Source organism: Physeter macrocephalus, chromosome 11 (genome assembly GCF_002837175.3).
Source record: "Physeter macrocephalus isolate SW-GA chromosome 11, ASM283717v5, whole genome shotgun sequence".
In the NCBI taxonomy this organism is placed as follows: Eukaryota; Metazoa; Chordata; class Mammalia; order Artiodactyla; family Physeteridae; genus Physeter; species Physeter macrocephalus.
The window spans coordinates 65244655-65257171 of NC_041224.1; the positions used below are offsets into that span (position 1 = coordinate 65244655).

A 12517-nucleotide genomic window follows, 5' to 3' on the forward strand; every position below is an offset into this window, starting at 1 on the left:
AGGCTCACGGGCCCAGCCGCTCTGCGGCATGTGGGGTCTTCCCGGACCGGGCCACAAACCCGTATCCGCTGCATCGGCAGGCGGACTCTCAACCACTGCGCCACCAGCGAAACCCTTTCCTAGAATTTCTAATTACCTTCCTCTCTTATTGAGAGAACAAATATGGCCATAGCACTAAGCTCTTCCAGCTTCTTATCTACCATTTTTGCTTGAAATCTATTCTACTTTTCTTGTGGAATACATTCTATCCTCTTGATCTGTTATTCTAATATGAAGTGGTTGGCTTCTAGATCTGTCACTGTGTGGTCTTAGTAAGACTCCTCTACCCTGGTGAACACTATAGGAAGTATTGTAGTGAACACTGGTAGATTCCCCAAATCACATCCCACCCAGATAATCAGTCTAGGTCAACAATGATAATCCCATTCACTTTGCTAGTGATTGGCTCAGAAATGTGGCTCAATTCTGGGTAATGAGACACAAGATAAATTAGCAAAGGGCTTCTGGTAAAGGTTTTCTTGTTCGCAAGAGGGAAGAAACACAGAAAACACAGCCCTTTTTCTTCTTTTGGACATTGTCAAATGTAGATATTACACCTAAGATTGTGGGAGCCATCTTGCTATCAGCTTGAGGCCGAAGCCAATGCTAAGAGATGACAGAAGACAGATAAGGAAAGAACCTGGGCTCCAGGGCTTCCCTGGTGGCGCAGTGGTTGAGAGTCCGCCTGCCGATGCAGGGGACACGGGTTCGTGCCGCGGTCCGGGAGGATCCCACATGCCGCGGAGCGGCTGGGCCCGTGAGCCATGGCCGCTGAGCCTGTGCTTCCCGAGCCTGTGCTCCGCAACGGGAGAGGCCACAACAGTGAGAGGCCCGCGTACCGCAAAAAAGAAAAAAAGAACCTGGGCTCCAGATGGTGTCACAGAGTTAATGAATCAACTAATTCTGGAACCCCTACATCTGGACTTTCCGTTTCCTTATTGCTTAAGCCAGTTTCTGTTTCTTAGAGATAAAATAATATTTTATATGGAAAACACTGTTGGATGCCTGTCCAATATTTTTTCTCCTTTTATATAAATGTCAATATTTGTTTTGTTCTCCTATTGCTACCTTTTTCATAGCAGCATATTCTTACTTTATAGATGCAGTTTGCTTGATTATCTTCAGGAACACTAATTCACTTAAGATCTTTTAAGTCCTGTTTCCTGAATTAACTTTGTTTCCTCTAGGGTTGAATGTCCTATTTGTTCATCTTGGTTTTCCTAATGTCTGATGATTCTTAATTGCCCATTTATATTTTGGAATGCAAGACTAGGTTGATATATGGCTTATATTCATTCTCTTAATACTTAAAGCTCCATTTCCACGACTGATTTCTCTGCTTTATTGCAGGATTGATGAAAGGCTCTAGGTCAGGAACAGTCAGAAAAGCTCATACAGTGGCTAAAAAAGGGAAGACGTTAAAGGTGAGTCCTTTATTTTACTCATGAGTGGGCTGCATTTTAAATTTTCTTTCTTCTTTTCCTGCATTTATGTTGTGAATTTAAAGAATTGTCTTTGACCTATCCTGATTGTCTGATCCCAAGACCTGACTGAGAGTCCCCCTCAGGCAGATTTTCCAATTTGATGAGAGTGGTAATCATGGCTTTATCCTGGGGCCAAACATTGCAGCCAGCTGCTCTATATATAGAGGAGATGATGACTGGCTCAGTCCTCCAGGGCAGACCTTTAATTAGTTATCCACGGTCCACTCGTGCTCCCTGCCCTTGTTAACTCCTTGAAGCTCTTCAAGAAAAAGCATCTCTAATATATGTTTCAAATCTCTGCTATATTTGTTTAGGATGCAGTTTGCTCTGCTGTGCTTTCTCCATCAATTGCATGTCATCTTCATTAATTGATCTTTGCTTTTGTGGACCTCTGGTGCATTGGATTGAATTAATCCTCAGTTCACAGTAATCAATTATCATCAGTCTACAGTGCTCCATCGTCATTATCATCATCATTATTGGTACTACTATTACTATTATTTATTTTGGTCTTCATGCACCATTTCAACTCTTAGTCTTCTTTATAGGAAGAATGTATTTTTACTTCATGTGTGTTTGTGTTTTTAATTTATATAAATGGTACTAAAAGATTTGTTTCTTTTTTTAGTCAACATGGTGTTTTAAATATATATCCACAATATTCTATAAATATACAATTAATACTTTAGAATGGAATCTGGTAGTCCATTATAATCCTCCACTACATTTATTTATTTATTTATTCTCTGGTGTTGGATACCTAGCTTACCTCCAACTCTATACTCCCACAAACACTTCATAGGAATTCTTATTTCCCCATATATTTCAACACTTGCTGTTTTTCTGCTTTCTAATTTTTGCCCATCTGAGGGACATGAAGTAGTATTTCATTGTTTTAATTTATATTTCCTGAGCATCTCTTCCTAGCTACATGTTAACCACTTGGATTTCCCCATCTGCAAATTGCCTGTTGGCATATGCTAGATTATGCTACTTTAACAACCAAAAAATTTTGTTGCCTTAAAAAAAAGAAATGTTTATTTTTTGTTCTTGCTACATGTCCATAGTGGCTTGTCAGAGGGGCTCTAGTCTTTAGCCACTCAGGGACCCAGGATGATGAAGCAGCCATAATCTTGGACACTGCCAGTCATTATCCCAGAGGAAAAAAGAACATGATGAATCATGCATTGGCTCTGGAGCTTCCACCCAGAAACGACACAAATCATTTCCACTCACATTTCATTGCCATAGCTAGTTATATGGCCACATTTAACTTCAAGAATATGGGAAAGTACAATCCTACTGTCCAGAAGGAGGAGAACTGAAAATATTTGGTGAACAACCATCATCTGTCCTTCTAGTCAATAAATATTCAGTTGTTTTTTTCCCCTCATAAAAAAAATACACCCCGGGATTTCCCTGGTGGTCCAGTGGTAAAGAATCCACCTTCCAATGCAGGGGATGTGGGTTCAATCCCTGGTAGGGGAACTAAGATCCCACATGCTGCAGGGCAACTAAACCCGCACGCCACAACTGTTGAGCTTGTGCGCCACAACTACAGAGCCCACACACCCTGAAGCCTGCGTGCCACAACTAGAGAGAGAAAGCCCTCAGGCCACAGCTAGAGAGAAACCCAAGCAGACCGCATGCCTTAACAAAGATATCCCACATGCCTCAACAAAGGTCCCGTGTGCCGCAACTAAGTCCTGATGCAGCCAAAAAAAAAGGAAAATAAATAAATATTATTTTTATTTATTTTTTTTAAAATTTATTATTTATTTTATTATTTACTTTATTTATGTACTAAGACAACTTCCTACCTAAGGGAGTTGTCTAAACATTGTAGGGGAAGGAAATTTTTTCCTTTTACTCTTCTAGGTTCTCTGCTGGGGCCCCTATAACAAAAACCAGATTAACAAGAGAAAAAAAACAGAAGGTTATTCACATGAATATTTCATATATACATGGAAGAAACTCAGGGAAGAGTAACTCAAGGAGGGTGCTTAGAACTCTGGTTTATATAGCATCTTCAACAGATGACAATAAATTCATAGAGAAATGACAGGACAAAGGAAATATTATTTTAGGCTTCCATTTTTTTAGGCTTCCATGGGCAAACTGTGGGAAGGTAAATATATAGGGAACTAATGGTAGATAGAGGACAGTTAGTAAATTTGTTATGTAGATTCCTCTGGTGTTTCCAGGCTGATAGGGTCTAAAGTTACCTCTGGTGATTAACTTTTGTCCTTTCTAGTAGAGAAGGGAAGGGGGACACTTTTGAAAATTTATGTACTGCTTTAAGGCAAATAGGAAGAGAGCAGGGAGCTTTTCTTGTATTTGCTTCTTCTCAATTGACTTCAGCTCAATATAGTCCTTATGCCAAAGTGTCATATTTTGGGGTAACATATTTTGGTTTTCTGTATATTCCATACAGTCATCCCCACCTTCTATCCCGGGGATGCATATATTCCTTGCTTTGACCCTGATTTCCTTCCCTGGGAGTAGCTACCTTGTCCTTTATCCTTTGCAACCCCTGGCTCTACTTTCTGGAAGATTGTTTACTCTCCATCATCCTCTTTGGCCTTATCTGATGTAGGCATTACCATATTTCCTGCCCATTGATGGTTGGGGACCCTAGAGTCCTTTAACGGCTCAAAGGGTCACAGACTTTTAAAGTTTACACTTAAAATTTCTTTGGCAATATAATGCTCTTCAAAAACTTACTAGTCTTATTTATTTGATTCCAGTCAGTTCCATATGACAGAGCTCATCCACAGTTATTTTCTAAATGAACTTCTTGGATTTGCTACATTTCTTTCTCATCCTATTCCCAACCCCTTCCCTTTCACTTAGTTGCAGGTAAGGTATTCAGCTTTTGTGGAAGAGCTGCACATTTAGACTCTATCCCAAGATCTCTTTTGTCAAATTAAAAGGAATTACTGAATATCTCACCTTCAGCTGGACTCTCACTTTGAGACAGCTTAATCCATTCAAAAGTTTTTATCACTGGATGAAATAGCCACAAACTTGACTTGATCCTTGAAAAAAGGCTGAGATTTTAATTGGCTTTTGATCTTTCAAGTCCTTCTCATTTTTCCTTTCACTTGTTAGGGTCGAGAAGCAGTTATCACTTCCAACTGTGCAAGACCCCAGTTTTCTGGTCCCTCTCAATTTCCTTCCATTCCTACTTGGAAATGTGCCAGTTATTTTCTGAACTTATTTCAAATGCAGTCAACAGAAACTAATTCTCGCTACTATCTTCTTCTCCCCTAGGGTTATTGCAGGTAGCAATTTTATCCAATATTTTGCCACTGCATAACATGAATTGCTGTCCTTCCAACAACTGCTCACAGTTTTCTCACCGCCTGATGACCAGCTCCTAATCACTGCCACAAATTTTAGATAATATTGTTTGGTAGGACCCCACTTCTCTATCAGTCAGGATAGACTAAATTATGCTAGGGTGACAGATGACCATGAAATCTTAACGGCTCAAACCTACAAAGGAGTATTTCTGGGTCACTGTGAGTCAGCAGGAGTCTCCACTTATCAGAGCCACTCAGAAACCCAGGCTAATGGAGTCACCACCATCGTTAACATTGCGTCTCACTACACCAAAGGGAAAAAAATGTGGTAAGTTGCACAATGGCTCTGCTTCTGCAGAACCATTTAAGAACTTTAAGCTTCTGCTTAGAAGTGTCACTTGTCACTTCCACTGAAATTTCACCGACTAAGCAAGTTTTATGGCACTTCTAACTTCATGGAGACAGGAAAGTGTAATCCTATCACATATCCAGGAGGAGAATCAGAGATATTGGGGGAATGGAACTAATGACTACCAGTCTCACATACTTTGTCCATTTTTATTGTGGCTCCATTTTTATTGTGGCTCCTGTCATTTTCTTGTTACTTGTTAGAGTTCCTTGTAGGGTCTAGAAGGTATTGCTCCCTCAGCAGTTTTCAGTGTTGAAATTATCTTCTCTCTGCCACTGATCTGTTAACTTTGTCTATGGTGTCCTTCACTGAGCAGAAATCCTTTATGTTGACGTAGATCAAGTCATCAATTTTTTCCAGATGAAATTTTCTGCGTTGGGGTTCTTGTTTAAGAAATCCTTTCCGGGCTTCCCTGGTGGCGCAGTGGTTGAGAGTCTGCCTGCCGATGCAGGGGACACGGGTTTGTGCCCCGGTCCGGGAAGATCCCACATGCCGCAGAGTGGCTAGGCCCATGAGCCATGGCCGCTGAGCCTGCGCGTCTGGAGCCTGTGCTAGGTCACAAGATGTGATCGTATACTTTCTTCTGTTAACTCCATATTATACTTTTCACATTTAGATTTTATATATATCTAGAGTTCACATTTATTTATTTATTTATTTATGGCTACATTGGGTCTTCGTTGCGGTGTGCGGGCTTTCTCTAGTTGCGGCGAGCGGGGGCTACTCTTCATTGCAGTGCATGGGTTTCTCATTGCAGTGGCTTCTCTTGTTGCTAAGCACGGGCTCTAGGCGCTTGGGCTTCAGTAGCTGTGGCCCGCGGGCTCAGTAGTTGTGGCTCATGGGCTGTAGAGCGCAGGGTCAGTAGTTGTGGTACACGGGCTTAGTTGCTCTGCCGCATGTGGGATCTTCCCAGATCAGGGCTTGAACCCATGTCCCCTTCGTTGGCAGGCGGATTCTCAACCACTGCGCCACCAGGGAAGTCCAAGCGTTCACTTTTTAAAAGGTGTAGAGATCTTTTATTGTAATCCTTACAATGAGCCAATATTCTCAATATCATCAACTATAAAATTCATTATTTTTCCACTGATTTCTGATTCCATGTTTATCATATTTCAAGTTCATTAACATCTGTTTCTGTTCCATTGACCTATTTATTTGTTTCAACTCCAGTTCTACACTAGTTTTAGCACTATGGTTTTGTAGAATGTGTTACTATATATCAGGGAGAATCTTTGCTTTTCTTCGAAGTTTTTTTAGTGATCAGTTATCGTCTATTCTTCCCTGTACATTTCAGAATCAATTTGTAAAGTTTCTAGATTACTTTTGATAGAAATTCTACTAAGAGTATCAATTAATTTGAAGGATAATTTACATCTTTGTGATGTTAAAATTTCCCATTCTTTAACATGGTGTATCTTTCCATATATCCTGGTCTTCATTTATGTCTTTTATTAGATATTTAAAGCTTTTCTAGTATATTCTTTGATAGGTTAATTTCTATATATTATATAGTTTTTTTTTATTGCTACTGTGAATGGTATCTGAGTTTATATTACATTTTCTGGTTGTTAATAAATGATGTAGAGGAAGGCTATTGATTTTTAAATTTTGTTAATATTGCAACTGGGCTTACTAATCTAAAAAATTATCTGATATTCTCTTGAGTTTTCTATTCATATGATCACATTTATCATTTGAAAATAATTACATTTTCTTCTCTTCTTCTCCAAACCTTAAATTTCTTTCCTCACTTTTTAATTTTTATTATTATAATGCTAAGATTGAATAGTGGTGGGGATATTATTTATCCTTGGCTTGTTCATAATTTTAATACCTTCATTAAGCATGATGTTTTTTGAGGTGTAAGTTATATTCAGCGAAAATCATAGATCTTCAATGAACTATTTAATCAGCTTTGGTGGACACAGACATTTGCTTCACCTCAGAATGCCCCCTTGTGCTCCTTTACAACCTCTCCCCTCTCCAGAAGCAACCACTATTCTACTTTTTATAATTATGTTAATTTTGCCTATTCTAGAATTTCATGTGAATGGAATTATAGCAGAATGTATTTTTATATGCCTGGTTTCTTTCAATCAGGATAATATTTTAGAGATTCATCTATGTTGTCACTTGTATCAATAGTGTGTTCCTTTTTACTGCTTAGTAGTATTTCATTGTATGACTATACCACATTTTGTTTATTCTCCTTTTGATGGGCATCTGGGTTATTTCCAGTTTGGGACTATTATGAATAAAACTGCTATGAACATTCTTACACAAGGCTTTTTGTGGACATATGTTTTTATTTCTCTAGGAGTGGAATTGTTGAGTCATAGTGTAGTTGCATATATAACTTTTTAAGAAACCACCAGTTTTCCAATATGATTGTTTCATTTTATACTTCCACCAGCAACATGTGAGGGATCCAGTTGCTCCACATCTTATACAACATTTAGTATTATAAATTGTTGTAAATCTATTCCATTTTTACTGGCTATGTCAGGTATGTATTGTCCTTATTGTCCTTATTGTAATGGTGCCTAATTGTTTTAATTAGCATTTCCATGATGACTAACCTTTTGAGCCCTTTTTTTTTCATCTATGTATTGACGATTTGTATATCTTCTTTTGTGAAATGTTTGAGTTTTTTGCCCATTTAAAATTTTTTGTTGTTGTTTTTATTTTTATCATTGTGTTGCAAGAGCTTTTTATATATTGTGGATACAAGCCCTTCATCAGATAGATGTGTTGTGAATATTACTCTCAATCTGGCTTGCCTATTTTCTTGATGGTGCTTTCTGATGAATAGAAATTTTTAATTTTGATGAAGTCCAACTAATTAGTCTTTTTTTTATGGTTTATACTTTCTGAATCCTCCCTGAGAAATCTTTGCGTGCTCAGAGGTCACAAAAATATTCTCCTAGTACTTCTAATAGCTTTATTATTTTAGCTCTTATGTTTCAGCCTGTGATCCTTCTCAAATTGGTTTTTGTGTATAGTGTGGGGTAGGGGTTGAGCTCCTCTATTTCTCATATGGATATTCAATTTTTCCAGCACCATTAATTGAGGATATTTTCCTTTCTCCATTGAATTTCTTTGACATTTTAATCAAAAAATCATTTGACTGTATATATGTGGGTCTATATCTGGACTCCCTATTTGATTTTGTTGGTTTATTTGACTATCCTTCCTCCAATAGTACATTATCTTGGCTGCAGTTTTGGTTTGGATTTTTTTGATCTGAAAAATGTCATTATTTTGCTTTCATATCTTGAAGAGATAGAATTATGATAGAATTATTTTTGCTGGAGATAGAATTATGTTTGCAGTTTTTTTTTCTTTCAGCACCTTAAAATGTCATTCAATTTCCACAGCTTCCAAAATTTTGATGCAAAATTATCAAATCTTATTGTTGCTCCTTTGAAAGTACATATGTGTCCTTATTCTCAGGCTGCTTTTTGCTTCTTAGCTTTGGTGTTCAGCTATTTGATTATTAAGTGTTTAGGCGTTATTTTCTTTGTATCTATCCAATTTGTATCTATGCTTTCACCAAGTATCTTGAATCTGTACATTGATATCTTTGATCAGTTTTGGAAAGTTCTTAAACTTTCTCTCTTCCAACTTTGCTTCTATCTCATTCTCTCTCTCCTTTCTGCGTGGACTCCAATTGCACATAAACCTTTGATCGTGTCTCAGATGTCTTTAGTGCTCTCTTCTTTCCATTCTTTTTTCTCTGTGGGCTTCAGCTTGGATAATTTATTCTTTTATTTTTTATTTATTTATTTATTTATTTATTTGGTTGGGCCAGGTCTTAGTTGCAGCATATGGGATCTTCACTGTGGCATGCGGAATCTTTAGTGTGGCATGTGGGCTCTAGTTCCCTGACCAGGGATCGAACCTGGGCCCCTTGCATTGGGAGCACAGAGTCTTAACCACTGGACCACCAGGGAAGTCCCAGTTTGGATAATTTATATTGACCTTTGGGTTTACCAATTCTGTCTGTTTCTTTTAAACCCATCCAGTGAATGTGTAATTTCAGATATTGTACTTTGCAGTTCCAGAAAATCCATTTGATATTTTTATAGATTACAATTATCTGCTCAAGTATTCTTTTTAACAATTTTGTCATATTTTCCATTTTCCTCTTTAACATACTTGTAATAGGTATTTAAAATGCCTTGTCTGAGGCAATCGAAATAAAAGCAAAAATAGTCAAATGGGACCTAATCAAATTTACAAGCTTTTGCATGGCAAAGGAAACCATAAAAAAAACAACAAAAACAAAAAGACAACTTATGGAATGGGAGAAAATATTTACAAATGACGTGACTGACAAGGGCTTAATCTCCAAAATATACAAACACCTCATACAACTCAATAACAAAAAAACAAACAACCCAATCAAAAAATAGGCAGAAGACCTAAATAGACATTTCTCCAACAGGCACCTGAAAAGATGCTCAACATCGCTAATTATTAGAGAAATGCAAATCAAAACTACAGTGAGGGGCTTCCCTGGTGGCACAGTGGTTGAGAGTCCACCTGCCGATGCAGGGGACACGGGTTCGTGCCCCGGTCTGGGAAGATCCCACATGCCGCGGAGCGGCTAGGTCCGTGAGCCATTGCTGCTGAGCCTGCGCGTCCGGAGCCTGTGTTCCGCAATGGGAGAGGCCACAACAGTGAGAGGCCCGCGTACCGCAAAAAACAAACAAACAAACAAACAAAATAAACAACTACAGTGAGGCAACACCTCACACCAGTCAGAATGGCCATCATTAAAAAAGTTTACAAATAATAAATGCTGGAGAGGGTGTGGAGAAAAGGGAACCCTCCTACACTATTGGTGAGAATGTAAATTGGTACAGCCACTATGGAAAACAGTATAGAGGTTCTTAAAAAAACTAAAAATAGAGTTGCCATATGATCCAACAATCCCACTCCTGGGCATAAATCCAGACAAAACTATAATTCAAAAATATATATGCACCCCTATGTTCATAGCAGCACTATTCACAATAGCCAAGACACGGAAACAAGCTAAATGTCCATCAACAGATGAATGGATATATACAATAGAATACTACTCAGCCATAAAAAAGAATAAAATAATGCCATTTGCAGCAACATGGATGCAACTAGAGATTATTATACTAAGTGAAGTAAGTCAGAAAGAGAAAGACAAATACCATATATGATATCACTTATATGTGGAATCTGAAATACGACACAAATGAACTTATCTACAGAACAGACTTACAGACATACAGAACAGACTTGTGGTTGCCAAGGGGGAGAGAGGGTGGGGGAGGGATGGATTGGGAGTTTGGGATTAGCAGATGCAAACTATTACATATAGAATGGATAAACAACAAGGTCCTACTGTATAGCACAGGGAACTATATTCAATATCCTGTGAGAAACCATACTGGAAAAGAATATGAAAAAGAATACACATATGTATAACTGAACCACTTTGCTGTACAGCAGAAATTAACACAACATTGTAAATCTACTATATTTCAATAAAATAAACTTTCTTTTTTTTGCAGTACGCGGGCCTCTCACTGTCGTGGTCTCTCCCGTTGCAGAGCACAGGCTCCGGACGCGCAGGCTCAGCGGCCATGGCTCACGGGCCCAGCCGCTCTGCGGCATGTGGGGTCTTCCTGGACCGGGGCACGAACCTGTGTCCCCTGCATCGGCAGGCGGACTCTCAACCACTGTGCCACCAGGGAAGCCCCAAACATTTTTTTTAATGTTAAAAATCTTGTCTGGCAAGATGGCAGCAGTGGTGACCTTCCTCCAGCTGCTGGCCCAGGGCGGCCTGGCAGTTTGGAGCCTGCCCAGGGGAGCCAGGTGCTTCGGGGTGTGGTCCTTGCCAGCTGGTGAGAAGGTCACGCACACTGGCCAGGCCTATGACCATAAAGACTACAGGAAAGTTCAATTTGTAGGTTGTCAGAAAGAGGTGAATGAAAACTTCACCGTCGATCTAATAGCAGAGTAGCCTGTGAGCGAAGTCGGGAGTCAAGTGATATCATGTGACAGGGGTGGGGGGGTCCAAGGCCACCTCAAAGTGTACATAAACTAGGACAAAGAAACAAAGATGGCGACATGTGGCTACTGTGGACTACAGTTCAGACAGCACCATCCCTAGGGGGATACATGGGAGCATTTCAGTGATGGAGTGAAAATCAGGAGACCCTGGTGCTGTACGTATTGCATCACTAGTGCTGAATAAAGGGTGTTCTCAAGGAAAAAAAAGTAATAATAAAATAAAAATAATAAAATAAAAACTCCTGTCTGCTAACTGGAAAATATGGGTCAACTGTGGGTCTTCTTCTATTTTTTTCTGAGAATATATGATCACATTTTCCTGCCTTTTCACATGCCTTATAATTCTTTATTGTATACTGGAGATTGTATATACATGAACTGAGACTGAAGAATTTTCCCTAGATAGGTTTTACCCTTCCTATATTAGGCAGATAAAATACAGGGCCAGTCACAACAATGTGATTAGAAAATGATCTAGATTGAGGTTGGGTTGTAGTTCTTTTTGACTCAGTCTCCATCTGGTTTGGTTGAGAGCTAGTCAAGTCTCTACTTCCTTAACCATAAAATGCATTTATGCCTTTCAGATGTTTGAACTTAGCTCTTTAGCCTCCCAATCAATACAGCTTCAAAATTTGGCAAATATCATGAGAGGGAGACCAGCTATGTGTTTGACACAAACCTTCCTCCCTCTAGCAGGACTTTGTCTCCTAAGTACTGTGAGTCTATGGGAAATTTCACTTTGTTATTCTGCACCCTCCCTGTTACACACACCTCCCCCTAGCCTCCTGTGCCACTCAAGCACATAGCAAATATTCTGTGAAAGAAGACTGCCTACGCTTGAGGGTTCTTTTCAATCAAAGGCCCCATATCTTTAACTATGGAAAATAATTGGACATTGTATTTTAAAATACTTTATCTTCTGTTTCTTCTTTTTCTTTTTCTGAGACTCCAGTTAAATTCATGTCATCCACTCCACTTTTGTCATCCATACCTCTTAACTTTTCTTTATCTTTTCCATCTCTATATCCTTCCTGATATTTTTTATGTTGGTTTTTGTCCTCTGCCTAATCTTCCAATTCTCTCATCTGTTCTTGGACTGAATACATTCTGCTATTTACCCCCATCTACCAAGTTACTTGTTTCAATGATTATATTTGTCATTCCCAACATTTCTAGTTTTTTTTTTAAATTGCTTTTCTTGCTTTATATTTACAATGTCCTCCCTT

The 12517-nt window shown here is 38.9% G+C and overlaps 1 pseudogene; it reads left to right on the forward strand.

The window, feature by feature from the left end:
* Window positions 1–11016: 11016 nt before the first annotated feature.
* On the forward strand, window positions 11017–11391 carry LOC102991417 (NADH dehydrogenase [ubiquinone] iron-sulfur protein 6, mitochondrial-like; annotated as a pseudogene).
* Window positions 11392–12517: the final 1126 nt, after the last annotated feature.